The 26,294-nt window shown below is 41.6% G+C and overlaps 1 long non-coding RNA gene across 1 annotated transcript in view; it reads left to right on the top strand.

Moving 5' to 3' along the window:
- Positions 1–16,716, top strand: part of LOC137791255 (uncharacterized) — a 37,891-nt gene extending 21,175 nt beyond the window's left edge. Inside the window, exon 3 of the long non-coding RNA XR_011078019.1 lies at positions 16,428–16,716. This is a non-coding gene — a long non-coding RNA (uncharacterized lncRNA). The remainder of the gene's footprint in view (positions 1–16,427) is intronic.
- Positions 16,717–26,294: the final 9,578 nt, after the last annotated feature.

Below are 26,294 nucleotides of genomic sequence, written 5' to 3'. Positions count from 1 at the left end.
ATGGGATCAGATGGAAAAAGCAGGGTGCGGATGAAAAAGAAAATGTCACGCGAGATGAGTGCGTCGACGAGAAGGTGAAGGTATGGCGGGGCTTCGGGGTGCACAGATGTTAAGGCGCTCCACCAATGCACATTCATTATGCGCCTCCTCCTACCGTCGCCTCCTCCCGTCTTAATGGTTGTACTGCAGAGAGCAGCTGCTGCCGCAGTGTTTGCTCCGCCTCGCCCTCCGTCTGTTACATCTCCTTCGCATCCCCCTTGTTAGCATCAATGTGGCTGATCCGCAGGTTGCTCTCCTGGCGAGATCATGAATATTTGATTCTCAGTGGGCAGCAGGTCAACTCCCTACATGCTCGAAGTTAATTTTAAGTTTCGGCATGAGTAACTGGATTGTTCTCGGCATTTATAGTTAAAGAGGTTGTTGTGTTCTCTTCACTGGTCCACAGCTCTCTCTACCCACATCATTCGAAGTACAATCATTCTTGAAATGAAGAGTCACACACTGTTTGTCACGTTTATTCGCTTCCGTCTTGACAAGAAGGCGGATGCTTTTAAATCTTAAGACAGCTAAGACCTATAGATTTAGGTAAAGTAAACATTAGTGTCATCATGGTGTCTGTTTGCTTTGAGAAATGGGCTTCAGAGCCGACAAGAGACTCAAAATGAATCATAAAATATATGCTGTTAACATCCGAGTCAAGCTTTCAGTTTGCGCATCCATATCTGCCTTAATTTATTTCCAGAAATGTTCTTGTCACTTCATCCACCTGCTAGTCTTGACTTCCACCAATGTGTCTTCTCCTCCAGACAGCGAGTGGTGTTCCCACTGTTATATAACACGCTGGTTGAGGTAGCTGATAGCTGCCAGCTGCAGAAGTCAGTGTTGCCGCGGACTCCAGGCGGTAAACGAGGTAATACACGTCTCATCACATGATGGACTGACGAGAAGTGTTGCTCAAAAGTTCAGCCGCAGGCAACTTTTCCTTTCCAAAGATGACGCCTACTCGTGATAACTCTTGTAAAATGATCTGGTGCACGTTGTAGAATATAAATGGACTTTTTCAGATTAGTAGAAGCCGCTCTGACCTGGTAAAAACAGCCGCGTGCAACGCTTCTAATAGTGTCACCTAAAATTGTCTCCAGACTCCGAGTGTGATATCATGACCCTCGGTTATGTTCACAGATGGTTTGAGTTCAGGCGCACACACTGGTGGAAGTCAGCATATTTGGCTGTTGGCTTATTTGGAGAGTCAACTCTGGCACAATCTGTAGGCGGGTGTTATACTATTTTGATGTTACAGTATTTCTAAGAAAACCATAATCTGACATTTAATAAAAATCATGAGGTTTAAAGAGACGTCTTAATTGCACAAAAAAACGATGTTCCACTGTGATATAAACCCGCTGCGCACCTGAGCAATGTTTCAGCTCATTGTTCAGTTGTCCGTCTCGCAACGTTTGGTCCTCTATCACAGCGTTGTTTCCTGCCGCCTGCAGACAGTGGAGTTCAGCGAAAAAGCTGTAAAAACGCACTGTTCACTACGTGCTCAGCACCAAACAGCAAACAGAAGAAGTTAGCAGCTTCAGGTGATGAACGTCGTGGACCATTGAGCAGCTGAATAGCGAGATATTTCACTCAGTAATTGGTGGAGACCAAAAACTGAGCTATTAAAAGGGTGAAAATTTAACATTTAGCTGCTTCAGTTTCAGGGTCCTGGTATTGTGCATGCTGTAATGTTACTCAGAAGACCTGTTCTTTTCCTACGAAGATGAGTTGAATTGTCTCCTGTGAAAAAAAGAAGTGATGTGACTACATGATGCTCATCGAATGACTTTCTCAATGGTTTTAAGATGTAGTGGTCTTGTCTTAACAACAAGTATCGGTAATCATTGATTAAAGATCTAGATTTTAAACTAAATAACTGGAGATTGACATAACCTTGAGGTTTGTCCAATATCCGCTAACTTGTCAAATTGCTATATCTCTTTATGCTCTCATGTGGCAAAGTACATCAACACCAATTTCGGTAAAGCTATTGGTGTGCAGTGATTTCGATTCAGGTCACAAGAGTGTTGTGCTCTCTGAATATGTGAAATACAGATCCTTTTGCTCAAGCCTCACTTTATCGCTTTTCCCCCACTTGAATATTTAACAAGTTCTCTTTTTATCCCCCCTTCAAACCGTTGTTATTGTTTAGTCACCAGAAATCTTGCAAATCACAAATCAAGTCCTTTTTTTTCCCCCAAGTATAATTATTAATTATTCAGGCTTTTTGAGTACTTGGTTTGACTGGCATAGGAAAGTGGAGTTGTGGCTTTCCCGCTGTGAATGATGTCGACATGAGGTGAGAGCATTTGAATCGTTGAAAACGCACATACACTAGATAATGCTGTCGCGTTACAAAATCATATTTGTAAGGTAGTATTGCACTTGTTCCAAAGTTGCAAAACACATTTTGAAGATTACAGTGTAACAGTAGTATATTATACTACACTAGACCTAATGAATGAGAATAAAGCAAGCATGACAGGCCATTTTGTTGGTTTTAGCAATAATGGATCACAGCTTTAATTGTTTGCAACAAGCCTGCAGTGGGCCATTAACCACAATAAATGATTTGCTAGTTTGAAGAATGGTAAAAAACTTTGACCATTCCAGCCACTTTTATACCCCCCGCTGGCAGTCAGTATCAATTTGGAGCGTTAAATGAAGGTAATGCAGCCATTACAAAGTGTAACAGCAGCAACTCCTCTGCTTGCATGTAAACCGACACCCTTAACAAATGGAATTTTTAAACACCCCGGCCAATCCTCGGCAGACTAATCACGTCCTTCCCCAGAGATGCAGCAGACCTAAATTAAAGGAAGCAGCCCAGACAGACAGAAGTGATATAGAACCAGATGCAAAATGAGCTTATTATCCCTGTTACTGCCAATGCAGCACGGCCAAGCTGTCAGTGATCACAACAGACATGTTATATACGACAGCGGTATTACGGGAGCCGCACCTGATAAGAGGAATGATCCACAGATGTGATGAAAGCAGACAGCTGAGATGGAGAGGAATGAGGCGGGCGGGTGGAGGTGGAGGGAGAGGAGGGGTGGCGTGGTTGGTAGAGTGAGACAGGACGATGCTGGGGCTGGAGGACAGAAGGGCATGGGGTTGGACGGAGGGAGCAGAAAGAACAGGAGAAGGAACGGAGGAGAATGAGTGGATGTAGAAACAGCAAGACGAATGGATGAGTTGTGGTATGGAGGGAAAGGGTGGATGGAGGGATAGTGGGACGGAGGAGGGAGAGATGGAGTGTTGCAGGAGTGAGGGCGCTGGCTATTATCCTGCATCGATTTACTCCAGTCAAGGATGGCTGGACGGGTAATGAAGTGTGGGATCTAGGGGTTGCAGCACACGCTTGTCTGCGCCTTATAGCTTTTGGGATGTATTGTGGGATGATGTGTCACCTGTGTATGTGCGCGTGTGTCGGTCTGTCTGTCTGTGTGTGTGTGTGTGTGTGTGTGTGTGTGTGTGTGTGTGTGTGTGTGTGTTACATGCAGATTGTAAAATCTAATCTGCTGTGGTTAAACACAAAATTAGGTCTTTGTCTCCAGGATGCTTCGCTTGAATGCGTAATTGATTGACCATAAGAAACATCTCGACACAAGCTACCTGGATGGATTGGAGTATTTACACACTCTATAACCTTGGAATTATTAAAGATATTCATGATAGTTTTGCAACCTGGTCTTGTATCTTAACCTTTTTTAAATTGACTTTGAATGACGCACATTAATAAGTAAAAACCTGTTTCAAATTCAGATCAAACACACTAATACCACTTACTAATTTAAGTTCAGAGTATCAGGTTACATATTAGCCATAAAAAAAACTCATTCCGTAGTCAGGTTCATGCATTAGGGGGATTATCTTGTACTCGTTATCTACCTGCCGACGACTGAATTCTATCATATTTTACGCATTTTTAGTAAGTGAGAGAGTTGAATTAGCATAGTGGTGTTACAGGTAATAAATGTTATTAAAGCTGCAACAATTAGCTGATTAGATGAACCAAAAAAAAGACTAACAGCTTTGACAACTGTTAGTCATTTTTTAAGAAGAACCAAGCAGACATTTTAGATGAGACAGGAAGTAGATCGGAAAGAGTGGGGAACATTTTTTTTATCTGACAAAAAGGCAAAAAGTTGCCCATTTAACAAAGTCCTATAAAAGGCCATTCTATTCTTCAGGCCTCCTTTTATAGGTCAGTACATTTTACAGTACATTTCCCCTTCTTTGCACATTGTCAGCCATCCTCTCGTGGGGCACAAATCAAAACGCTGTTTTGACTGCAGACAACAGAATTAAAAAAAAGAAGATTAACACTTTTCCTTAAGGGGGTTTCGTATGTAGCATGAAAAGGTTCAGAAAATAAAGAACAACGGACGTTTTGTAAATGCAAAACAGGAGTTTAATCAGGTTTGAGTATAGCGGAGGGGGAAATCAACATTGCAGCTGTGAAACAAGAACCAAGTCGTCCCTCTGTCCCCTTCCTTTCTTTCACTTTGTACATCCCTCACGTTCACTCTCCTCCTGCATCCCTTTTTCCTTGATTTCCCTCCCCCGAAGCCCCACACTTCCTCTCCCGGTCTAATCCGCTACTCGACATGCTCCCTCTTTGTTCTGCGACCCTGACAAGTCGTCTCGTTCCCCTGCTCCGAGGACAGCCCCGGTGTGCTGGGCATAATGGAATGAATGCTGGAATGATAAACCCCCCGAGGATGCCGGGAGAAAACACAGGAGTGTGTCAACCGGGATGATAACACTCTATTCTCCTGTGCATCTGTCGAAGGAGCAGGGATTATGGTTTTACAGGCAAGCTTTGCCGAATCGCGGCCCCTTTCTGCAGGCTGAGATGTTTACACTGGAAGGCGTTGTGGGTGTCAGGGGGAACCTGAGGAATATTCTCTCATTGGTCTCGCACAAAGGTCTTCATTAGTTTTGAGCAATGCTTCTTGTTGTGCAATCGTATCTTGCTGGACAGGTCATTTAAAATCACCCTTTCAAAGCCGACTGCACACAAAAAGTCCCGAGGAAATGCCGCTGCATCAAGGTTGTACTTATAATTTGTTTTGTCTGGCAGCTCAAAGGGTGTTGCACATCTACATTAGTCCGAATTCGAGACACCGTAATTGGCAAATGTCAAGAAATCCCATGAAAAACACATCCAACCATTATTTCATCAAGTATAGTTGAGGTATCCAAATCCTGAAACACCTTATTCCTCTGTACCAAAGAGCTCCATTTGTTGTCCAAAATCCCATCAATGAGCCTCACTGTTGCATAGGCTGACACTTCCCTTCAATATATTGAACATGGGCACTGTAGTTTTTTGGGGGTTGATGTCAAACACGCTGTTTTGCTGCTGGAAGTGCACACTATCCAAATGCATATCAATCTGCAGCAGAAAGTAGCCAACAAATGTACCCTTTACCCCTATTTGAGAAACATTTACTAAAAAACGTTCTACCTCACTACATACAGATTCACTACTTCCTTATTCGAAAGGATAAAACCAGGCTGCAGATGAACTGCATAGATGTAACGTTAAATAACTGAAGGGCAAATGCTAAATGTGGCTGGACTTTACTGGACTTCCAATATATTTATTTTTATTACCAAGACTGACTTCTAGTCCAGTTATTACTTTCATCTTTACAAGTTGTGGTTTCACACGTCCTGTTTTTATGAGATCTGGGACGTGCTGGACTCTCTGCCTAATGAAGTGTTATACCTCCACCACTGCAGACACAATATTGAAACTATTTTCTGTAGCTCTGATCTGGTTGTCTTGGTCATTTTCTCACATGAAATACGATTCCGAAGAAGTCTGGAGTTAGGTTTTTCATTGCTGGAGTGAAACAGTGAGGCCAGGAATCAATAAAAAGTGATTTGTTAAGACTTTTTGGTTGCTGCAAAACAATTATCAAAGTCTGGGGTTCTTGGTAAAGTTCAAGGGATAAAACGCCATTTCTTCCAAACATGCTGTCTTGTGCTATTACGCTGCAGTCCAACTGCTCTTGACCCCAATCTCCCAGATCTCTACACAGGCAAGGAAGGTGGACACGTTCCCCTTCCTCAATCTAACCTGCCAAATACTATTTTGACTTCTCATCCCATTTAACAATCAAACTATTCTTTAAAACTGACCTTGATCACAAAAAAAGAACGGAAACAAATCGAAGAAGTGGGGATGGGAGACTCGTAAGAAGACCTCCCTCCCTAAAAATAGAAAAGGTGGCAATTAAATGCCAATCTAATCATCCTTCTGTTAAACGAGCCCTGAAGATTCCGCCCTCATATCCCCATGGCTTTTTTTTCTCTTCACACCACTTCCTCATCATCGCCGGCTATCGGCTTAATTACGCCCCCGCCATCCCCAGATAAGAGAGCGATAGCCTTATCACCACGGCTCATTTCCAAATCCATGAAATTAATAAAGTCTACCTCCCGTCTCAGTTCTGGGGCCAAACTTATATTAGCTGTCACGTACAAGAACTCTGAAGTAATACTTTGCCTGTTCTTCCACTTGGCAAAGAAAATCTGGAGGAAATCATCCTCCAGGAGATTAAAGACAAGGAGGGGAAGGTTTTTTTGTTTAAAGCAGATGATTTTTGGGCTGTAGTTTTTCTCACTGATGAGGCTTACGTCCGAGGGTTTTATGATTCTTCTGGCTTCATTTATCCTTCGCACAGTTGCTGGATTGTCCATTTGGTTCAGTTGACTACTTAATTTTCCTTAATCTCCACCTGGGGAGAACTAAATTGCAGTTTTGTTTCCCTCTACAGTGGACGTTGCATGTGTGGGAAATATCAATTAGTAGAAGTATGCTGGAACAAAAGTGTTACCTGCAGACAGCCCATAAAACTCCCAGCTTGTTGTAAGAGAGTTTCTTTATCGTCGATCATCAATAAACCCCCTAATCAAATAAAGTGAAGCTCGAGCTGCTTTCCAGTCGCATCCACCTCGAGTCTACGAGCTTTCCAACGCTCCCTGTTGGCGGCTGTAATCAGTGGGGAGACAGCTGGTTTCACCACGCTGTTCCACCTGCCCGCTCCCCTGAGTTAAGGGCTGTGCTTCAGCGACCAAATCCACTCCAAGTCTCTCTCCGAGGCACACTCCAGCATGACTGGCGGGGGTCTCACACATCGATTTCGGGGGAAAAAGGAAAGGTTGGGGCGGACCCGTCGCCGCACCGGCGCTGGCAGCGGAATGAGACGGGCTCCCACTAGGTTTGGGCCTGTCATTTATTTCTAAACGACGGCAGATGGTGAGCTTGGCGCTTGCACCATCCTCTCAATCTCCCAAGGTGCACTTCTGTGATGGATGTGGCGAATGGGAGCGCAGCAGAGGAGGCTGAGGCACATCTGCGCCGGCCGATAACGGGGGGCAAAGTATGTCTGGGCTTTCTAGCCGACGACTCGCTTTCACGTATTACTCATTCCCTCACAGACCTCTTGAGGACTCACATCTTTCAGGCTTTTATTTGCCTCTCACTTTCATAGCTTTGCTTTTCGCTGCTCTTATCAGCAGGGAACCTCTCTGTTTACCGTGCAGGTGCACTTTTAAGTTTGACATTGCTACCTGGCTGGAAAAATCTATACGAGCGTTCCTTACAGCGTGAGATATAACCCCATTTGAAAACGGGCTGGTAGCATAATTAATCATTACAAAATGGTATTGCTGTAGCTTTCATGGGGTCTTCGGGCTGAAAGTTATCCAGAAATGGCCAATAACTTTCAACAAAGTGACTGTAGGAACATAACTTTGCTTAATTGGCTTCCATTTCTTTTGTTATCCTCATTAGTGTTCTGTTTGATTAGATGTCTGTTGGGTCTTTCACAACACTGCATTTCAGTGCACGGTTCTGATTAAGCTTCATATAATTAGAAGAATGCCCGAGCTTTGTAAACAACAATGCCTTTTGAGCCGGTAACACAGGAACACTTAAAAACCTATTTCTACTTTTCTAGTTTAATTTAATGACATGTTTTAGAAATAAAAAGCCAAGTCTCAAACATTGCTTTGACAATTAAAGTGCAATTATTGTTTGTGTCTTGGTGTTTGAAGAATCATGCTTGCATAATTAAACATAAATGGCCAAACAGCAAACTTTTTTATTTTTCCCAAATATGTTTGTGAGGCTTCAACAAGAATTATTTCTTTGATTACTTGTTTGGTCTTTCAAATATTAGAAATCTGTGGGAAAAAAATGAAGATATCCCAGAAGCCAAAGTGAAATCTTCACATTACTTATTTTGTCCAACCAGTCGTCCAAACCCTAAAATATGCCTTTTACCATAATCAGACGAGGAAAATCTTGCTTTTACTGAAGCGCTTCACAAACACACCCCCGTGTCCTCCACACCACCCAACACACTGGATTCAAAGACACATTAAAGTGAGCAATCGCCACCTAACATCTCCCTCGCAAAGGTCACTTCAGCTCCATCATCCTAATCATCGAACGCCATCGCTTTCCATGATTTAGGGTTGCAGTAAAAGCATCGTAACCCGGCCGACCGCATCCCTGCCCATGGACGTATCCATGGCAACAGAGACGTCTGGGCCGCCCTCCGACGATGCGTCTCTGGGATTCTCGGCGCGCCGCTGTAGGGCGACAAGTCAGGCGTAAAGAGTCGATTTAGCTGCGGCATTGGGGAGGTTCGCACATTAGCAGAGAGGAAATAGGAGCCAGCAAATACTTAGTGGGTGATTGGCTCCACAATAACACAACACCCCCTTTGGCAGCTCATCAAGCGCTGCTATACGGATGCCATTACAAACAGGGGGCCATTAACAGGCACAGGGGCTCTGTGAGGCTTGTCGCTGCTTCACATTTTTAACCCCCAGGGCTGTTTTAAGATGTGTATGATCAGCTGGAGCCGTTGTGTTTGTCTTTCTTTCTTTTCTTTTTTTTTTTACCTTGTATTTCGATAGACGGCTGGACAGATGGATGACGGATGTCGAGCATTTAGGAAACATGTTCTTCGCATTCATCCTGCAAATTCCAGCTCTGAAAGAATATTCCACGTTGCAGGGTGAAACATCTAGTACGGATCCCTCCGACGTCCTAGTTACATCAATCCCCTTTGCAAAAAGAAGCAATTTGGGTCAAAACATGCTGCAGTGTGTGTACACAAAGCCTCAGAGGATCAGACCCAGATCTGACTCAAAAACCGTGAAGAGAGACGACTCTTTCAATTTCATATCGTGGTAGACTTCATATTATAGTTATTAGCACCTAATACCCGCTATTTAGAGCATTTCTTGCAGCGATAGTTCTTTTTTTTTTCAGAGGTACACACATCTTTAAAGCTTTTTCTGTGTGCTAGAGACTAGCTGCATTATAATGACTTCACTGTACATGATTTGTGATTTTTCTGCCTCATGCTGGGTCCGGGAACAGTGTGCACTGTATGGATCTGCACAGCAGCGCAATTAATATGCAGAAAAAGCTAACTTAACCATTGGTTGGCATTCATATTTTATCACCATAGGGTGCATGGATGTGTCCTCCATATTTATTTGTATCATGGGATAAAAAGGCTGTCAAATGACAACTAAGATGTTATACTTTTTATACTCTAAAACCAGTGGTTTGTTCTCTTGTTCACGCTGTAGGTTGCACCAAATATTATTTCATATTTTTATAGCCTTACGTACTACCTCTACTGTCATTATATTTTATTATAAATGACTAAATTGCTCTTGATAACTGAACTAATTAGCAGCTGTTATTCACAGATGGCATGGCTGTGAATGAAAGTTAACAATAAATGTACAACTCCAAAGGGGCTTTTTGATAAGAAGTATCTAATCATTAGACTTATTTTAGCATGCCGCTGGCCTTTATGGCAGGCAGAGAGTAAACTACGTGGGTAAGACATAATGTGCAGCTTAAATCTATTTACTTTTAGATTCTGGGTCAATTTTGGTCGAATTCAGCAATCACGACACCACATCCAACAACAAAACCTTTTGAATGTGCTGCCGCTCTGATCCACGCCTCTGACAAGCCTCTTCTCCATAACAACAACAGCCGAGGCTCATGGGTATTGTTGCATTCACAGCTCTCTCCGATGCCGAACTGATGCAAAAAAAAAACTGATATCTTCAAAACAAAGTTGAAATAATGAGATCAGCCACAGGAGAAGTATAATTGTTATGTTCTCTGGAAAACTCATGTTTCTATTTCGAGTTACACTGAAGTGGAACTTCACCCGCCAGATGGTCAGGTTACACACGACCATCTGAGAAGCCGTCGTTGGAAACTGAAATCAAACTCATGCCAAAGCCAGTGGGTAGAAGACTGAAACTGTCTTTAACATCAAGAAAAGCCTTCAGTACCATTGCTCTTCTTTCAATGAAGAAATGTTCTCCGCCTTCGATATCACGGATGCCATTGAAGCATCGACGCTAACCTCCCACACTGTGGCCTCACTGGGTTGTTTTAACACAACCAACCCAATCGTTGCACTGTCTCGCAAGACACAAACTCATCACTTGTAGTCTGATAAGATGGATTTTCATATGACATGAGCCTGAAATTCTTGCGCGTTCTCGTGACATTGCGTTTGAAGTGACGTTAAAAGACAATTCAACAATGAAAATTCCGAATCGGCAACTCTTGAACTCTGCAACTGGTTCCTTTTTTACGCCATTTTCAAGCTCTTTCTAGCAAATCAAGGCGCAGGGGCTATAAAACCTGACAGGACAACACATGCTAAAAAAATCCTGCATTCATGGCAGAGTCCCACCATTTGGTTGAAAGCATCTGCCAAATAATGTATGTTGTGTAAAATGAGTTGCCTGCCCCGTCAAGCCCGGCTGTGTGCACTTCAATAGTCTCCTCTACCACCCATGAGGTGGTGCACAAACACCCCGGGAGGTTTTTTATTTTTTATTTCACTTTCACAGTCCTGCAGGCGTCCTCACTGACTGGCATCTCATTAGGGGAGCAAAGCGCTGTGCTCGTGTGTTCGCCGCCAGACAGGCCACGCCACAGGCTGCATGCTAATTGCAGAGGCGTAGCCAGCATGAGACGACCTTGTATGGTAAAAGAGGAAGGAGGCAGAGAAGTGGTTTAGTTTAGCGTCTGGTGGGCAGGGGGCTCTCCTCCACTACTCGCTTTCTTCCTGACCTTGCTTAGCAGCAAAGTCAGCCAAGTCTGACCACTCACTGGAGTACAATCAGGAAGGGAAAGTCATTAGGAAATAAAAAAAGCAACGCAGTGTGTAATATAGGTTGTAAGCATTTTACTTATCACACTGTTGAGCAAAGCTTCTCAGTGAGTGACATTATTCTGACATTAATTTGCTGCTTATCATAACTTTACGACAATTTCAAAGCCTTTCGTTGTTCTTTTGCTTGACAACTTATTAGATTCAAGGCTCCGAGTGAAAGTCACATTCAAAAATGTGCATTAATTTACCACATCTTGACAGTAATATATGTACTTTCACCTTTTGTGACATTAATTTACAGCATGTCTCAGCTGTATTGCAGTTTTGAGGATTAGGTCATCCTTACAAAGGGCGTGTAATTTGCATTGAACATAACAAGCTACTTTGTAAACTCTAAATATCGATGCAGATGACATCGAAGGCTTTCTTTCCCTTTGGAAAGTGCGTGTAAACTTCTCATGACTTGTGTATTTCATATACTGAACCCTGTCTGGCTCTGTAATTTAACCATAACCTCTCCAGCCTAATAACACAACCTTTTGAAAACGCACACCATCGGAGCACTCACATCTGACAGGTTTTCTCAAGCAACTAAACTGTAAAATCCTCAGATGACAAAACACAAACACTTGGACTGAGCGATGGATGGAAAACGGGCAGACGGAGAAGAGTCTGGAGTGTGTAACTGTCCGAAAAAGGTCAAGTGGAAAACTATATTCCTCCGTCATAGAGATATAGGCCTTGGCAATGACTTGAATCTTCCTAATACCTGAATGCTGGCTGACTTTGATGCAGTTCCTGCAAATAACGATAATAAAGATTGTGTGTCGAGAGAAAGAGAGAGGTTCTATGGCTGCCTGTCTGTTTTAGTGCCATTAGTTCCTCCCTGCCACTCATTGATAAAGAGGCGCTGCCATCAGCCAAACCAGCCATCTCCTTCAGTCCTCATTAAAATGTCGTCATATTAAAAAATAATTTCAGGCCTCTGCTGATGAGCGTTTTATTGCCTTCATGAAGACGTTCTCTCTTTGGAGTCAACGGGAGAGAAAAAAAGCTTCAATGAGTAATGAAAGCGAGAGACAAAGAGAAAGGACGGAGTAGATAAGGGTGATCTGTTGCATACTCGGGGGGATGGTTTTGATTTCGAGACCATTAATAATTTCTTCATTTTGCAGCCTAACAAACGATCATCCTTTCTTTACAGTAAAGAATGTACACTGGCAATAATAAAGTGAGCCAGATGTGAAGCTGGCCATTAAAACAACAATAGAAACAAACAAATAAGCAGGTGAAACATGAAGCAGATTAACAGAGCATTAAAAAAAGAAGAAGAGAAAGGCAGTATAGAAAGGACAAGGGCATTGTTACCCTTTTAAATATTATTTTTAATTAGTTCTGGGATGTTTGATGTTTACTGTTGAGCCTTTTTGTAAATTGTGTTTGAACAAAAACTAGTTAGTGGCATCAACACCATATCCAGTCATCCAATCAGCAATAGTGACTCATTTGCCAGTGCTAATGCTAACACACACATGCTCACTAAAGGGCGTCTTACAAAGTAGTGCAACACATAAACAACACCTTCCACCTTTGCAGGTCAGTTGTTGCACTTGACCATGGAATTTGGAGTTAATTTTCTACTCGCTTACAAAATGCTTCCACAAGCACTTTTTATCGTAGAGACACATGAAATGGAAAAAAGCAATTTTCTAATACCCTGCAGTGGGAAAAAAAACTGCAGCAGCAGGAACTTAGAGGCTATCAGCGGGGGTATAAAGGTTACTGGAGAAGGACTTTCACACATTCACACTTTCACAATAACCTAATGAAAATCCTGCTGTCCTAATGACAGCAGAACCTGTATTTGCTATATGTTGTGCAAATAAATCTCAATAAAGGGGGCATTTGCATTTCTAGATGCAGGTTTGCTAATGAAAGTCCTTGAAACATCCAAGCAACAATAAAGGATGAGGTTTAAATGGACACAATCCTACCAATTCATCCCCACGGACGTATTATCTGTGGATCTGAGGTAGCACTTCAGCTCTTATTGTTTGGACTTATTATTATTCTGATTCGCAGCTTTTCAGCATTTCCATTTTGCTGATTTGTCGCTCAGATAATGAGACGCAGCGGCCTGAATGCACACATATCCCGTAAAGGGCGGAAGAAAACTGGTGACTTGGCGTACAGATGCTCCTGCACATCATTGCACGATGTAGATTTAATGCCACCATATGCCGAGGTTTTCCGGCACCAATGCTGATTAAATGAGCTGTTTGTATCCGATGAAGAAATAAGAAGTTGCCCCTCCATTTGTTACATTGCGCCGTGCGATCTATCTTCTTGATAATCACATTTCTATTCAAAGTGGAGCACAAATAATAACATTAGCAGAGTGTAGATACTGTATCCTTTCCCTGAGCTGTGTGTTTTGTTCATGAGATATTTTAATTGTAAATAGAAACACGAGCGCACCAGAATCAATCTATTAATGTGGGAAACCATGAATTATGAGAGGAAATTAAACTACGTTCACACATACACAGGAACATGGAGGGACTAAGCACACAAACAGGGTTTGTGGGAGTACATTAACGTCCCAGCAGAATACACAGATAACTACTTGATTGGCCCCAAGGGATGTAATATCTACGCTTTAATTTCAGATAGCAAGTAAGCATATCCTGTTACAAGCCATTACAAGAGTTTAATGCCAGGCGCTGTGTTTGTTATGCTCTCATTTTACATCTTCACTTCTTAGCTCTGTTTGAGATGAGATGAAAAGATTTCTGCTATTTGGGTTACAGCTATGGAGTTCCTTGTCTCGCAAAATTTACTCAGATAATTAAAAATATTCAGTTGAAAACTTCCCTGCTTCTTCATCCTTCGTTGAGGCTGACTCAGGAGGAGTGAAAAGTATGGACAATATAGACGTAGATGGAAGTAGACGTAACTAATAGCTTTTCCCCTCTGGGTCTGGTACACACTTTATTTTGGATGTGATGTATTTTAGGATGTACACACACCACTGTGGCTGCTGAACAGAAACATTTGTTTTCTGCCCTGGCGCTGGGCTCACGTCCATACGCTCGCCAGACAGAGTTTCTTGTGGCTCCGTTGTATTGGTTCGTAATACCGACAGAAGATGCCAAAGCAATGTTAGGTAATTACTCATCGCACAACCTACTGAGAACTGAAACCAAAAGCAAGCAGAAATGTGCCAGGAAACACAACTCCTCAGGACCTAAAAGTACCAAAAACAAAATAGAAAGAGCCTCAACTAGTATAAGCAGTTTGTGTTGAGAGGAAGTTGGGGTGCATCGATGGTTTGACGGCCAACATTCATCTTTTTTAAGCATGACCACCGTCGCAAGATTGTGTTTCTTGACCTTTATTCAAGTGTTATTGTAACCGTGAAGGCAAAACTCCCGTGTTCTCAACAAACTACTACTATTTCAGTTAAATGTTACTCAAGCCACTGGAAGAACATAGAAAAAGTAAAAACGGCCTGTATCCATGCTAAAACCATGTCTTTAAGTGTAATATCGGCTGATAAATACCGCGCTCTGGGGAAATGATGTTCATTTGTGACATCCTCATTTCATATTCTCGCCAGTTGGGCATGCCTCAGTTTTGAGGTGTAATATGGGCCTGCCAAATCAGCGGTAGCCCCATTACTCATCCCCCTCTGTGCTGTCTCCTGGCTTGTGCTCCGCCGCTAATGCAGATTACAGGGATATATGAGGGCTATTTTGTTCGCTGCAGGGTGGAAACGATCACAGGCAACCCCATCCCTCTCTGATGCACAATTCTACATCTGTTCCCCCCACGAAAAGCTATCTGGAGATCCATCAGAGCCAAGCCCTTATCAGATCTGATGCTGCTATCTATTGCACATCAATTATAGATGATATGGGTAAAAAATTGGGTCACTATATCAACACACGCTTTCAATCCTCAGAGACATTGTTTGGTTAAGTGATTAGTGGCTTGACTTTAGATACGGTTTGTGTGGGTTATAAGTGTTAAATGGTCCATTTATGATACTTGAAGTGAAGAAGAATAATGGGTGACTAATAATGCCTTTGACATAATGATAATGTGTCTTAAACTTGTAATTTTTCCATTTAATTTTGATTAACTTTTAAGAACCTTGATTGTGGGATTGGATGAAGAGTACTGTCTGAATCTATGAACCTTTCTTAATCATCCTTTTTTTCCTGTTGCAAGACAATCCGAGGTGATAAAACGAGCCGAGCTGCATTATTTGCAGTCGAAAATCACTCACAACTTAAATTAATTTCCAACTTGCTCCCTGACAGAGAACACCGACATATTATTCAAATTTCTATCTATTCTGTGACCAGGGCACGTCCAAAACCACACGTTTAATCTTTATGCAAGTCTCTCCTCATCTGTTGGGTAAATAGACCATTCATCACATTATTGGGTTTTTACAGCTTGACTGTTTGAGTGATCCGTCTCTCTCTCTCTGGCAGCCCAATCAATCACTTTTCAATGAAGATGTCACAGCTCATTGTGTGGAGTGTTATCCCAAACAATTTCCAGAGCCTTTTCAGATGATAAATTAAAAGCTGAACTTGTTTTTTTGTTCACGAGTATGATCGGCTGCTCGCTGCAGAATGTGTAGGTACAGTATTTTAGAAGCCGAATAATGGAGTGTTTCACCATTTGCTTCATAGTTTCAACCCTGAATTCACCCACTGTCAACAGTTTTCCCCTCAGTGGAGACGTTAGCAGGTGCTGGATTGTGCTCACTATTAACTTTTCATTAGGCGAGGTAAACCGCACTTGTCATCAAGAAGTAGCTGCTGCTCAACAAGGGACATAATTGGTTTGTGGTTAATGGCTGTTTGAAGCTGCACGTCCTGCGTGTGTGTCTGTAAAAGCGCAGTATGAGCTCTACCAGACTTTATATTTCTTTGGGAGAAGGAAAAAGTTTAAAGGGTTGGTAGCTGAATCAGAAATATCTCCCTTTGTGTGCTTGTTGCTGTACTCTGCAAACACAAGTTAACAACCCTCGCTTCAACTACGAGGCCATAAGATCGACTCATTAAATAACCAAACAGCTGCAGTGGTGCGATATGTTTTTCGCTCTCGCTCAGGTAGAATCCTTCTTCTCGTGTGGACTCACCTCGCGTCTCTTCTCTTCTGTTTCTGTCTCAGGATCCTTCGGGAGTTGATGTGGAGACCTGCGACACCAGGAGCCCCAACACTGCTGCCCATGTTCCCCTGACACCGAGGACGTTTCAGATAACACAGCGTGCACGTGCAGATAAAACACACACCGATGTGAAGCCTCGCTCATCGAGCTTCCTTCTGTTCAACCAAAGCCACTAGAATATGTTCCATCATGTGATAGCCCTCTGCTTACTGATTAGTCAAAGTATCACCACATCATCTGTTTGCTATCTAAAATGTATACAATTACTCGCAAATAAATATAGTGGAATTAAAAAGTACAATATAATCCACTGAAATGTACTGCAAGTGGAACATAGCAAACATGGAAGAAAAAAACAAAGGGTGTAAGGAATGTTCTACTAAAAGTTTTACCTGAAAGTAGCAAGACTGCAATATAAAAGTCATGCATTTTAAGTCCTACTTAAGTAAAAGTATAAACATTTAATTATCAACAGTAAAAGGGATTCACTATCATAATACATAATTATTTATTACATGACAGTATGCAGGTCCTTAAATGCCGGTAAGACGTACTTAAAGTATCCGATGAGGTAGATCAGTTCACGAGGGAGCATCATATTGTATAAGCGGTAAAATCTTAACCTGCACACTAAATAGTACCAGCTGCCAAATAAATGTATTAAATTTATGTTTTCCCTGAAATGTAGTGCAGTAGGAGATGGTAATTAATTGAACTTGATTGAGTCTTCTTACTTACTTACTTTACATCATCTTTCCATCATAATCAGTTTCTTCTCCCGACCAAAATCTGCGTAGAATAGAAATCCACTAATTGCATCGAGCCGTTGTTTTTAGGTCAATATTTGAACAGCACCAACATAACAAAATAGAACAATTTTATAAATCTGGGAACCCTTACATTCATGAAAGCCAAGTGCATTGAAATCAGACCTTTTTTGCGCACTAATTAATCAGGTTTAATGTAATCTGTTACCTCACTACTCCCTCCTCGTGCCATGTGGCCTCACTGAGGAGTTGTGAGGGTCTGGAGGTCCTTTCTTTGACGTGTCAGCGCCGCAGCACCACCTTCTCCACCTCCCCACCCTCAGTGCACCACAGTTGCTTTATTAAACTTGTATAAGATCATTAGCATACAAAGCAGGAAACCCACCGCGGTGAAGTCATACATATTTATCTGGACGTGCCTGACTTGTGCGTGCATACACTCTCACTGTAACCCCTTTACACAAAGGCGTGACTGCCTTTCTGCTGCAGGAGAGCCGTGAACAGACACTATCAAGTGAATGTTACTCCAAGTACGCGCAGTTTTAAGAGATAGATATTTATTCGTGCAACATTTTTATGAAAGACGAGCCAGCGTTTGCCATAAACTTCACATTAAAACGTGCAGCTGCCTGTATGACCGAGATAATGTGAGTATTTGGAAACAGAGCAGATGGAGTTTGGTTAGGTTCATCAAAGCAGTTTGCTTCAAGCATATCAAATATAGTTTACACACAGAGGAATTCCGGTCTAGTTATGCCTGCAATACATCTGCTGCACTCAGAAGCACATAATCAAACAGAGAGAAAAACAAACAGAGGACATGGTCTCATAAATACTTGTTTCACCTGTGGGTTACCTCTGACTTTTGAATGACTATGAAATCAGCTCCTTTTCTGTCTCCTTCCCTTGTTCCCTTCCTCTTCAAATTACCAACTATTCTACATTCCCAATGAGAGCACAACCCCTCCTTTTTTCCTGCGACTTGGGAGTCCTCCGTTCATTTTCCTTCCTCCCTCCTTCTTTTTCCTCCCTCCTGTGAGATTGCTGTCGTGTCTTATGGCTTTTTATTCCTACGTGATGGTAGATGGGTTCATGTAGGAGTAGAAGCCACTAAACACGCGGTGAGTGCTCAACACGCTGGCCGACACACACAGCGAGCTTCCTATGGATATCACAGCTGTCATGTTCACATCAATGGTCACGCCCATTATCAAGAATATGCACACAATACAGCTGGTACGGGGTAATCACGGCAGGAAGTGGCTACTGTTTCAGGTTATCACTTCAGATTTGTAATGGGAAAAATGTGAAATGGCTTACTCAAATGGTTATTATACCTAATTGAACAATAAGTTTTAAGACGGTAAAGCAGGATGCGCTGTTCGTGTGGGCTGACAAATCAATTTGAAGTTGTGAACAGACCTACTTTTTCACAAAGGCTTCCCACCTGCATGCTGGCTGCACGTGCCCTGAATTTAAAACTCATTCCTGCATTCCTCTGCCCCGAGGTCGCTGTGCAAAACTGGAGCTGGATAGTTCTCAAAATAGAGATCAGGAGGAGTGGATGCCACAATTAAATTGCAACAACTTGCAGAGGTAGGTCATCTCTGTTGTTTGATAATGTACACAATGTGAAGGGGGCCATCTACATGCAGAGTGTGTGACACGTTCATGACCTGCAAACTTATCCTCTTGTGAATGTATGACACATAAAACACATTTCACATACACAATTTCACACTAAAGAGTCAGATTTTGGATATATTTCAAAAGAGCATATTACAATTGTCAACTTCATATCCTGTTGCTGTCCTGCGAGAGCCATGCATCTCCAACACTTTGGTTTTCACTATCTGTAGTGGTTTTTATATTGTTTAATTTGTTCAAACCTTTATTAACTGAGTTTTTTGTGTTTGTGGCCACCTTTAGGAGTACAAGTTCAATATTTGATCAATTTTTAGTTCTATTTTGGTCTCCACCAACTAATGAGAGACTCCAGAGACTCATGTGTGGCTTCTTCATGCTGCTCCATGTTCATCAGCTCGTTTCTGTGTGTGTCTGCAGTTTAGTAAGCAGTTAGAGTGGACCAACACTGTTCCTGTGAAGCTTTTAGCACCATCCTAAACCCCTTAAGTTCCTGTCCAATCATAAATTAGGTCCAGAACAACTGAAAATAGCCTATAATGGTATTCATCTGCAATAACTTTCTGCCTGAAATGAACTCGGTATCAACCAATTAAGCAGAAGATATTCAAATGATCCTGCTCGTGTTGGGTCCAGTTGGGAGCTGTGGGGTTTGGGTTTAAATGTCAACCTTCTGTTCCCATTTTCTGTAAAATAAGCTCCTCGTTTTCTCCTGAGAAGAATCTGAATAGCGCCTAAATGGGTTGTTGTCGTAAACCGTAAACTGAATTATTGATCCCTGGATATTACACAAATTTGACAAATGCTTCCAATTGTGTGGCATTACTTGTGTGTCGATATGAGGGGGATAATTATTCAAGATGAAATTGCAATTGATATGGTCTACTAAGGTTTAATGATTTATTCAAGGCTGTAAGTTGTTATGATCTAAAATTCAGTGGGGTGGAATGGGAAGTTTCTTCTGCTTGCATTTTTGGTATAATTTATTTTTCAGGTTCTCATTCCGACATAGAGTTATTTCGAGAGACACGAGGAGGTCTGAGAGAATAGTAGAGCAGCAAAGACACATGAGAGGAAGCTGAGAGGATTCGATTCTGGACCAGCGGGGGGTGCATGGGAATCTAAAGGTGGGAATCAACCATCGTTGCATCTGTGAGAAAGCGCCTCCATTATTTAAAACAGCCTGGCATATGAAGGGGAACTTATGTTTGAATAGATTGTTGCCATCCGCTGTTTGGCCCGAGGTTGTGTACGCCTTTCGACTGTGTTGTAAGCCTCATATTCTCAAAATGGCAAAAACTGTTCGTCGAAACGAGACTCATCTTTGCTTCGACAGCCGTGCTTTTTTTTTTTTTTTAACTATGCAATATGGTCCTCAGGTTATGAAACTTGATTGAGCTGTACAAGGTCACATAATCCACAAATTCAGGTAAAAACATGAAAAACGTCAGAGTAATGGGATTTTTCATCTGACAGCTGCAATAATGTAGCCTGTGTGTGTGTGTACATGTGTGTGTGTGTGTGTGTGTACAGTATAGGCGTAATGTATGAGTGCTGAGCTACTGTATCCACCTCCCTCAGGCTACACTTTCTTTCTGTAATAAATAATGCTCTTTTGTGTTCTCTGCTTCATTTGTTCCCTGTTGTAACGTCAGTGCTGCTCAATAAATTATGAATCAACCTGCCGCATATCTCTTGTTTCATTTGTCTGTCAAACTCAGTCTGTTTGTGTGTGCGTGTGCGTTTCTAATGCCACACGCAGGCACACCCCAAATGTACAAATCAATACACACATGAGGGTTCACTGGATTTGATAAAAACTCAGGGCAGACTGGTTTATAAGCACAGCATGTATATCTATGAGAGGGACAAACAGTTAGAGAGCAGTTAATAAAGCAGTAAAACATGATGAATTATTAGTAGCCTAAGGTACAAGTGCAATTCAAACTGCCTTTCATTGACATAATTGCTCATATTCAGAGTATATTAAATCTACTATAAGCCATGAAATTGCCATACATAACAACACAATTGCCGTCACTGAAAGATAAAGCTGTATTTCTGGCTATCCACAAAGTTGTCGTAACAGCAGGCGAACTGAAGGATTGTTTAGGGGATGAGTTGCAGAGGCACAGCGTGATTCTTTCACTTTCTTTTCTCTGAGATTTTGGGCAGCAAAGCTCGCCTACACACACCAGCTGGCTGCTGTCTGGGGGAATCGCCTCAGCCATCTTTTTTTCTGATGAAATCAGAGGAAATCCACCAGCAGCCCAAGGCAGACCACATATCCTTTTTATTTTTTTTATATTCCTTCTCTATTCAATAATTCTCAGTGATGGGCCTTTCCTTTGAGCACTGGCACTACTCCTCATTCCAATTAGTGGAAGGCAAAGAGGCCCCCTTGTTTGTCGGCACGCAAGCAGTAATTGGATAATCCCTGGAATTTGAGCGAATGCACAAAAGGGAATCTGCAATTAAACCAGAAAGTCTGTCAAATATTGACACAGATGAGTCCTGCAAAGTACAGATACAGAGGATAAGTCAATATTATTGGGGAGGTTTTCAAAAAATTCTCAAAGTTGTATGCACAGGGGCGAATAATGATGTTTTGGTCAGAAAAGTTTACTTTTTATAATAAAATCAACGAAAAATCAAATTCATTCTCATATTGATATGAACATTCTTTTGAATAATCCGTTCATTTCGTTGGCTTTAAAACCTCCTCAAACTTACACAACTCCACAAGATACATACAAGAGATACAAGACACTTCAGTCTCAGAATACTGCTGGATTCTGCTAATAAACACAAAGTGCAGCTTGAGGCTGATGGGAATATCATTAGTTTTGCAGCTACTTGGTCACAAACCAAAATAATTGTACCAGTTTTTGGACTATTTGGTCTGTGCCAACTTTCATCAATCCATCATTTAGTTGTTGAGACATTTCACTCAAAACACCAAATGTTAACTTCTTGTTGGTGCTATCGTAAAAACCGTTATCGCCTGGGGATTGTCGGTATGTGGCAAATTTCAAGGAAATCCATGGAATGATTGTCAAGAGTGCCACCAGAAAAATGAGGTTAGCCTGCTAGTGGTGCTAGACAAAGTGAAGCGGATCACCAAAGTCAAGAGGATTCCTTCTCTGGGACCGTGAATTGCTGTTCAATTGCTATTTGTCCTGTAGTTCTTGAGATATTTCAGTCTGGACCAAAGTGAAGGATTGACCAACAGGTCGACCGTTACGCTAGCGAGCAACTTGAGTTCTTGTTTTTGCAACCTCTTAAAAAATGAAAGTTCAGATGCCACAACAGAAGCCTACATGGCATTTTGGAAACAATCTGTGCTCACGGTGTGACCTGTGGACATCCCATTGTGACAATAGTGTGCTGAGTTACACAGATTTTTCTCAACATTTCACTGAAAACCATCACAACAAGACATCTCCTCTCTTAGTCCACTTAATGAGAGTGTAGCGTCAGCATTCTGGCTGCAATTACAGTGTTTAGGACTCTTTAATGATATGTTAATGGCTTGGCTGTATTACCTCTCAGCTGCCCAAACAACCTTAAATACCCTGCGGCTGATTAATCCAGTACCCACAAAAACATCCAATTAGAGGGAAAATGTTTGAATCGACTTCTACTAACAACTTTAGGGCAGAATTGACAAGCACTGAAGGAACCGTTGTAAGATATTTCCTGCAAAGTACAGTAAATAGAGATGATAGCCGGAGCTTGTGGATATTCCTGTTTTAGACTTAAAACACATGTTTTTTTTGTTATATCTGAGATATTAGGATGGTGCTGTAATGCAGCATGACTTTAAATAATTGAGGGAGCTCAAAACGCATAGCTTTAGCTGAGCGCTGGGTATCATGAAGGTCAAACGTGTGACCTCTCAGTCACACAGCGCTCTGTCTAACCAGCAGGACGCCTTTTCTGTTCGCTGCTGCTGAGCCTGCATCAAAGTCAGAGATGGAGAAGCTGTTAAAACATTGAACATGACTTGCACAAAGTAAATGCATGTTTGTCTTTGCTCATCTAAACCACAATAATAAGAAAACTTTAAAGAGAGTATTTTCAAAGCAATGGCATCCTCTATAGTCTCTAAAAACGAATGATCTGAATTTCAAATCATAAAAAACACAACATTTCTCACACCTCACCATCACCGTTGTCAAATACGATTAATCTGAGACACAGTTTCCAACAACTCCCAACGCAACTTCACTCTCGTCAGCACATGATTGCTGCCGACGCAGAACTAGCGTGGCAATAGTGATTATTAATGTGCAGCATCTGAAGTAAAGCTCGTGAGGGAGGAGGGGGAATACATTTTTCAGAAGTTCCTTTTGTGATGAAGACGGCGCGGTGACAAAGCACCATCGAGTCCATGGAGGAAACACATCTAGAAAGCAGACAGGGAAGTCAAGTAAGCAGAGGAGGAGAAACAAGCCAGATGCTGATAAGTAAATGCGCTCTTGTATTGTGCTTAATCAAAGTCTGTGAAGCTGACACAGGGTTATACTACTTCAGTATGTTCCACTCCGCAACAGCTTCATAGTTCAAGCTTCTTCGATTCTCTCAAACTTTATTAAAGGAATGTAACATAGTTTGTGGTGTTCTTACATTTGAAATGTAATGATGACAAAGGCTTGGATTCACACAGGGATGGAGACAGTGTGGGCGAACTCCATCTGCTGATGCGAATCATATGATACGACCGAAAGCTCCAGAGCTTCTAAGGTGACATTTTGTCAACTATTTTGATATTTTTAGGCAATTTGGCTGTAAGATCCAATCATTAAGAAGTGGAAAAATCTGTTGAATGTATGTTTTCATATACAACTTAATGGATTGGTGATCATGTAAATGATACTAATTTGAGGTTGGATTAACTGGGCAAAGACACTGTGTCAGGTCATGTTGAGTAATTTCATTACTTGCACATTTGTTGTTAAATGTGCACCACTTATGTAGAATGTATATAGGTGTAATCACATGGCCGCATCTTTAAGAAGGGACCTGTGTCAAAATCTGGTTGTACTGATTGCTCTTGTTCATTCATTTTCCAAAATAAAGTTTTCAAATGACCATAAACAAACAGGAAGAAGGTATTTAGGTATTATGATACGGCTGGGTTTCTGGTCCTCAGAATATAATAAAGAATCCAGTGTGCTTTGTTTACTGTTCGTGATGCTAACGTAGAGGCAGCAGGTGCCCAACGGCACATATTTGCCCTGAGGCCCCTAAACAGGTTACAGCAGTGCAGCTGTCATGGAAATGTTGATGTTAAAATTACAAAATGTCTTCCTGAAATTGTTAAAATAATTGAAATACATCTTTACATCCTGAAAGAGAGAAGACGTGTTATTTTCATACCTACATTTTACTCCTAATACAAATATTTGTGCTTAAGTTAAGGTAGTCGTAAAGGTATATCATATCAGAAGTACCAGTGGGAATAGTAACACTGATGAAACTAACAATTTTGATGCAATCATGTCTTTGACTTTTAATATTTCAACCCATATGTCTCTCAATGGTCGTAATAGTGCTACCAATCATCCCTTTCTCCACCATGAAAGCCTTTTTTTAAGAGTTTCAGGCAGGTCTATGCTTTTAGCTCAATCTCGTCTGTCTCTTATCACCTCTCATCAGCAGGAAAGACGTTGGAAGGGGAGGAAGGGGGGGGGGGTCGGCGGGGTCTGCTCATCCGAGGCAAAGAGGAGAGCCAAAAGAAGGCTGCATCCTTATCAAAGGCCTGGGTGCTGAGCCTTGGTTAAAAATAGAAACTGGGGGGAGATTGGCATCGATTTCTGCAGGCGTTGACGGCACGATTGACAGCAGCACAGCAGCGTCGGGCTGTTGAGCCATCGAGGGAATCCGCCAGACTGCCTATGATGAGATGAGATGGGAAGATAACTTCTGACAAGCCCTCCACCCGCTACCCATCTCTAATCACCCGGTCTGCACACACACACACACACACACACACACACACACAAACATGCACACACACAAAGTAAAAAAGTAATTACCACATGATTGCACGCGCGCGCTCACACACACACACACACTCATTGGCACACACTTGCTGCCCCCTGAGCAAGTAATGGGACTTTGGCTCGCTGAGCATCCACCTGTCCGTTGTCTCCTGCCAAGCCAAAGCTCATGTGCTCACACACATACAAAATACCTCTGGATGTCCCTCCACAGCTACGAGCCGCCGTCCTTAAGGGTTATCTCACTAAATGATCTACCATCAGTAAATAGTGCTTAATATCCATGAGACACGCCGAACGGGGATGTCAGTGACCTTTGTTTTACTGCTGTAGATGAACTCCACTAAGTGATTACTTTTATTACACTGTCTGCTTTACTACACTTGGATGTTGTTCTCCCCGGGGTATGAGCAGTATTTCTGCCAAGCATGTGTGCCTGGCATGCTAATATCAATATTTCTGGTTTGTTGCTATGAAAATGTCATGTCTTTACATCATCAGAGGTTATCATCTTCCTGACAATCTTGAAAGAAATAGTTTGACAATTCGGGATATTGGTTTTATTTGCTTTCTTGCTGGGAGTTGGATGAAGAGATTGCGACAAGTATCTGTGCACTAAATATGAATGGTGCATAATAATAAACACATTGTGAAAGACCTTGAAAGCTCAGTAATAAATCTGTTTTATCTTTGTTAAAAATGTACAGAAAATCTGAGTGTGACAACATCAACTTGCCATTTTACATCGCCTCACCTCACGTTTTAACCACTGTTACACTTATTACGTTCAGCTCCATCTTCAACTGGAACAGACCATTTTGAGAGCGGACTCAATTTTCTCATCTAATTCAAGAAAAGAAAGTGAATAAGCACAAAACCACAAAAGTCAAATGTTTCTTGAAAAATAAAGTGTACCTATCTAAGAAGGAGTTATGTGCGTTCCTCTTGAAACCACAAACTGCTCAACTAAATTGACTAATTCAGCTATTATAATAACGAATATATGATTTCCCTGTAATTAATACATATGGGCTTGTAGGCATAATGTGTTTTGTTTGACAACATACTTAACACTGAATTCTTTATTCATGTATTTGTTAACATACCTATATATATATATATAATGTGATAGATTCAACAATATGCAAGCAATCATCTGTGGAAACTATGACTTAATGTTTCAATGTTGTGCAAATATTCTATAGGCTTGCAGGTTTACTGAAACGTTTGGACTTCAAACCAAATATATGGGTGTTTGCTATCAATGTTTTACTTCACAAAAAGGCCTGAATATCAACAACAACATATTTTAAAGTCTAGAACATGTACTGATAAAATTGTTGGATTCATGGATGGGTACATTTGTCACACACTCATACTCATCCTCGATTTAAAAATTATCCAATGAAGCCAAGATAATCATCATTAAAAGCCAAAAGTTTGACTTCTTATA

The sequence above is a fragment of the Clinocottus analis genome, unplaced genomic scaffold (genome assembly GCF_023055335.1).
Source record: "Clinocottus analis isolate CAN_PGR_092001 unplaced genomic scaffold, fCliAna1.0.p SCAF_20, whole genome shotgun sequence".
Taxonomy (NCBI): domain Eukaryota; kingdom Metazoa; phylum Chordata; class Actinopteri; order Perciformes; family Cottidae; genus Clinocottus; species Clinocottus analis.
Note: the sequence above shows the minus strand (reverse complement) of the source record. Positions and strands in the feature narration are given on the sequence as shown.